The sequence below is a fragment of the Topomyia yanbarensis genome, chromosome 2, assembly GCF_030247195.1.
Source record: "Topomyia yanbarensis strain Yona2022 chromosome 2, ASM3024719v1, whole genome shotgun sequence".
Classification (NCBI taxonomy): Eukaryota; Metazoa; Arthropoda; class Insecta; order Diptera; family Culicidae; genus Topomyia; species Topomyia yanbarensis.
The window spans coordinates 19317650-19323649 of record NC_080671.1 but is presented as its reverse complement, the minus strand read 5'-3'; the positions used below and the strand labels follow the sequence as shown (position 1 = coordinate 19323649).

At 37.0% G+C, this 6000-nt stretch overlaps 1 long non-coding RNA gene across 1 annotated transcript; it reads left to right on the top strand.

Moving 5' to 3' along the window:
- The first annotated feature begins 1731 nt into the window (after nucleotides 1-1731).
- On the top strand, nucleotides 1732-2660 carry LOC131678305 (uncharacterized). The gene is made up of 2 exons (XR_009303621.1): nucleotides 1732-1829; nucleotides 2081-2660. It is a non-coding gene; the product is annotated as an uncharacterized LOC131678305 (long non-coding RNA).
- The last annotated feature ends 3340 nt before the right edge of the window (nucleotides 2661-6000 follow it).

Genomic DNA, 6000 nt, shown 5'->3' with positions numbered 1-6000 from the left:
CCTTATAATAAATTATAACTGTCATTTTTCTATTTTTGACAAAGTTCCACATTAATTGAAAGCCAATGATCTCCAATCTAGAATCATGCTGCCAAACGAAGTGAGAGGTTCAAATAAAACCTCCAAAGCAAAAGCTGATTCTCGAGCCAAACGAATTCGTCGTTTTACCAGTATTGTCTCATTTGAAATGAATTGGCATTTTATGTAGATATGTTATTCTAGTTTATAGGAAGAAGATAATAAACATGTTTTCTAGCTACGATGACACAAACCAGTTTTATTTTTCGAATCATAAAACTTAAGAACCATATCTTTTGCTCCACTATTCCATCGTACGAGATGCAAGGCGCGAACACGTTACGCAACGCGATGCCACGCAGGCGGAACTTGAAACGACAATGTCATCGGTTTCAACGGTTAACATATTCATCGTAGACAAATATCAAGGAAAGCTTTTTTGCCTTTCTCATATTTCTTCTTCAAATCCGTTGCAGCTGCAACCATTATCTCCAGCTTATTTGGAGGTAGACTGCGCTAGAAAATCATGCTAAGTGGTTTGATGGTGATGCTAAAAAGTTTATGTTTTCCTTAATGAGAAATAAGGAAAATGTTAAATCATGAGGTAAACTCAATAATAGGATAGTACCAGAAGCCATCATATTTAGTTTTTTTTAAATGGCCCTTTTTCCTCTACCTAGCCAATCAATCCAGTCAGTCAGTTCGATCAAAGCATTAGAATTTAGTACCAAAGTTTGACTTTAAAAGATGTACCAGAAACAATTGTGTTATGCTTTCAATGATGAAGTCGAATTACTGTATTTCAAATATCCGATCTAGTTTAAAAAAATATAAATTAAAAGCATTGATTAATTAGGAATCAGTCAAAACTCAGACAACTTCGAAAGGATCGGACAAACATTGATATGAGATCACGCCCGCAAAACTATGACGCAATCGTTAAACTTTGAAAATAAACAACATTCATGAATATTTGTCGGACAATACAACCCTCCCAGGGTTGCCTACCTCAAATTAACATCCAAATGAAAACAAACAACCTTTTATTTCCTGATATAGAAATCCAGTAACTATTCTAATATATTTACAACGAAAGTGTTCGTTGTAATTCCTATAAGTTCGTTCACCATCTTCCAGAATATTTTAAAACCTGTATGAGGGGTTTGGGAAACGTACATAGCTTGGCAGCATACCAGACCATGGTCCCACCCACTACACTACACACTTAATTTTTTCTTCCGAATCTCAACAATTTTTGCAACTTTTGCCGAAATTTGAACAGCCGAGCACTCGGCAAATTCATTTTTCGCTGAGATCTCAGTAAAAGCTTTAATTTGATATCTGGAAAATATTTCGCAGAATATCAGCAAACAAATTTCACTTTTCCGAGATATCAGTAGAAATATTTACTGATTACTCGGCTGTGCGAGAAATTGCCGAGCTAAGTTAAGTGTGTACACATTCGTCTTCTAAATGTTTCCGGTTTTCACTGACATTCGTTCCACAGTTGAACTAACGAAGCAAAAAATTGCTTTAAAATTTGGGGAATCTTCTTAGCCACAAACCGTTGAAGTTGCTGAACTAGTTTGTGTGATTATTGGCTGCTTGGCAGGATTTTTTTCATTCCTTGATGTTTTGGTATTTTATTTTCGATTTGAGGCAGATGAGCTGTCGCGAATGGCCGGTTTCTTAGCTGAATACGATTTGATGCCGGATTCGGTTGGTCTTCACTTTCGAATTTCGCAATATAAAAGCTCACAGCGGCCAGGGAGCCATCGTTCTATCGTTTCAAGATTTCATGGAAGACAGAGGTATGTGGTTTTCTTCAGTCGAGTGCGACACGTTTCGGTAGAGATATGAGTGTTTAAATAATTCAACTCCTGGATGCGGTATAGTATAGTAACTGAAAGTGACGCAATGATTGACAAAATGTATTCAGAATTTGTTGTTAGCTTATTTAACATGTTTACTACCAAATTTTGTTAATGAATCCACATTCGCAAATTGGGATTTTCATTTCAAGTTGTGCTATAAAAATCTGTTGTATTAATTTAATTCGCAGTCCCAACATGAAGATTCTGTTCTGCATTTTCGCGCTTATCGGAGCCATTCTGGCGAGGCCCCAGAACTTGCCTTATCTTGACGAAGGTCTGCAGATTGGCAACCGGAACGGATTTCTCGCGCCGTCGGAAGTATTACTCGATCGAGGGGTAATACCGCTGGTCAACGCAATCGAAGATATTCCTTACACCCAGAATGTCGATCTGGAGCAGTTCCTGTTCGGTCTGGACTCACCGGTTGCCTCGAAACTTCAGCGATCGATTGGTGAAGTGTTGCATTGAATGGCTCCAACGGAAACCGAACTCGATACAACGATGACCCAAGCTAACGCCAAGCGGACCAATGCTTAAATGGAAACTGTTCAGACACTGCTGACATCTTTTGTGGCCACAAAGTTGACTTCTTCCGATGGAAAAAATGCTGCTTCGCGTGATATTCATGATACTGATAGTCGAAAAAGACCAAAATAGAATGGCAACACGTGAAGTCTTCAAGCTAGGTAATCCTAAATTAAAATAAATTTATTTTATTTATTTGCTGTTATTTGTAAGGTTTAATAAAAGAAATGCGAAACAATTCTAGTAGTATGTTTTCAAATGTTGCATGAAAAATGCTTGACCAGCAAACACGAAACAACACACAGAAGCCTTTTCATGAGGTTTTTTATGCGATTTTTCATGCGACTATTTTATGCGGATTTTCCAAGTTATGTGAATTTTTTAGCGGATTTTCAAAGTTATGCTATTTTTATGTGGATTTTCAAAGTTATGCGTTTTTATGGGATACGTATCCTCCGCATAAAAAAGACTTCAGTGTATTACTAATTTCTTCTAGTATGGAAGCACAACTTTTTTCAATCAAAAGATACAATGAATATATTTCCCATAATAAAAAATAACAAAACGGGGAAAAACCTTGTTCTGGTATTTTCCGTGATATTTTCTGTATAAAACTGGCACATTTGATTGTGTTATGGTTCATAACAACCCAGTCAAAAAGGGCAAGTTGCTGGCTAACGGGAGGCTATTTGCCAATCGGATGCGCTAATTGCCCTTCAATTTGCCAGCAAATTACTAGCAATTAGGGTGCTATTTTAAATGCAACATTTGGGCGATTCGCCGCCGTCATTTTTTGGCAGTCCTACCTGCCCTTAAATCATCCCAAATCGCCGAGGGAACGCGCCATTTAATCGCCTTTGATTGCCTAATATGAAAATTACAAATAATACTTATTTTCGGATTCATTATCTACTCACATAAACTTATCAGTACACTAGGAAATCACCACCAAACTATAAGAAGAATCAATGGTGAAATTAATATTGCACACTAAAACTTACCACAATCTGACTTTCATTAAGACTTTAGGTCAAAGATCGTGTTCCACTATCCTTACACACGATTCCACAATTTACCACATTCGTTGGCTAAATCAAGTGCACTAAACAAACAAAATACAAGCGAGAACACGCCAATTTAAAAAAAAAAACAATTTTAAGCTTAAACCAAACTTAAGCCAAACATGACCGCCATGTTTGAAAAACGCAAAATACTACCAAGTCCATTTCAGCCGCCAGAAAATTTGTCTAAGTATTGAAATTACCTTTAAATCGCATTCGCAAATTGCATTTGTTCCTAGGGGCAATTAGCCCAGGCGAGTTGAGTCAAACGTCAAACTGTTTAAATCGCCTGACCATGTTCGTCCGCATTTTTTTTACCGGGATAATTCACAAAAAACTCGTTTTTTGCAGGACGTTTCTATCTGTAGCATATATGACGTGAAAATGGAAACCTCTGGACTTATGTGGACAGCAGTAACGTAGAGTAGTGGAGATCACGCATTTTTACACTACTGCACTTATATAAGTGCAGAGGTTGTTTGTCTCTTATTTCCCCGTGTAAACTATTTGTTTTCTTCCTAAATAGAACACCAAAATGGCATATTTCCAACGCGATTGAATAGGTATGTAGACTGTTGGAAAAAGCGATAAGATACTTAAAACTCGCTATCATTAAAATACATGATTTGGCACTGTAAAACAAACAAAAAAGCAACATTCTGGTAAACTGAGAAATGATCTAAGTATAAATTCCCTATTTTCCCCCTGTTTAGGAGTGTACCTCGCAAATTCATTAATTACTCGGCCTACAATCGATGGAATGCGTGTAAATTGGCATCCACAGCTTTGCTTCGTTGTTAAGAACTAATATAATAACACAAAAGCCCTGAAAATCATGAAATACTCGCATTTGAGCGTAACGAAAACTCAAATCGAGTTCTACAATTGTCGCCCTACCGTTCAAACTAAATGCTAAGCGTTGAACAAAGATGGCAGACGCTGTTCTAACCAACGGCATAAAATCGGTAGGGCGATAATAGAAACATGGCGAAAATAGGCTCGTCACCTTATGCCCCAAAACAGAAATAAAAAACTACAAGGGGCAGCCCTATGGGGTTGCACGAACTATAGACGTAGGACTATACTACTTAATGTAAAATATTTATTTTCTTAGTACATTTAGAGCAATAATAAATCAAATATATTTCTTACGCATAGTTTAAGCACAGCCAATCAATATCGAATGTTACATATTGAACCAAACCTTGGTTATCAGGTCACTTCATTTGTAGTAGGTGATCGAATCCGATTAAACTTATTTGAGAATATCTGAAGAAAGAAGACAGAAAACCGTGACCGAACTAATATCTGGAACTAAATCTTTATAACACAAGATCAGCTTTTAAAAATTGTAAAAACTTTTCGATTGTGTGTGGTAAAAAACCCGTACCGGTGAAGAAAAATCTAATTTTAGACAATATAATCACATTTCATGTATAGACCACGCTTTCTAGTTATATTTTGCAGTTATTGTAACTTTCATAATGAACGCATACAAATGTAGCGAATGCAGTGGTCTTAATCATATATCGAAACTATAAATATACAAGAATCGAAAACAATTTTATATGTGGACTTAGATGCGTTTTTGCAACGTTTTTTGAGTGGTGGTGTATTCATTCTTAAATAGGCTTAGTAGTATGTATCTATTATCAGAATCAATGAATTGATCGAACGTAAATAATAAACTTTCTTTGTGCTTGAAAATCAATCCGCGTAATTTTGTTGCTAAGAAAGTTTTCGTCCTTGCACATCGAAAGCACAGATTGCTATCATGAATGTTACGTATGTAACCGCTAACAAACAGGGATGCCACATTGAAATATGTGTTTCGGTTAAAACCAAAAGTGATAACTGAAGCAGGAAAAAATCTGTGAAATTTCCGAAAATCTGTGAAATGGTCATCAAAATGCCAAAAGTCGCCATCTGTGAAAAAGAATCTGTGATCAAAAATTGTGAAAAAAATCTGACATTGCAGAAAAATCTGTGAATATGGTAACCTTGCTAACAAATTAGATATACCTACATTCGCCTCAAACATTGAACCCAAGCGCACAAAGCAAAATGAGTCAACGCTGATGATAATGGGCAGAACGAAAGAAACAACTATGTTAACCGTGTTTGCAAATGACGCTCGATTGTACAAGCGATTTTGTGTTCGAGATTGTACATAAAAGTGTGCTGGAAACGAGCACAACACAAAAGAAAGCATAGTGTTTGAACGGACAAGTTCAGTCGCGTGTTGGACGGAACTGGGTAGCGTACCTCCACAGCCAGTGTAACGAATTTCTAATTCAGCTACACTGGCTGTGAAAACACACAGCGCAGTGATCTGCTCCGCCTGCCGTTTAACAAGTAGCTGAGCTTGTTCGGCCAAATGATAGTCGATGATGACGTGATTCATAGAAGCGTAGCACGCTAGGTACACAAATCTGTCGTGCTGGACTTGGGAAGCGCTATCTTCTGTGCGTAAATGTGCGATATTTTCACTAGGTTGTACATTATTTAAATTTTTAATGTCA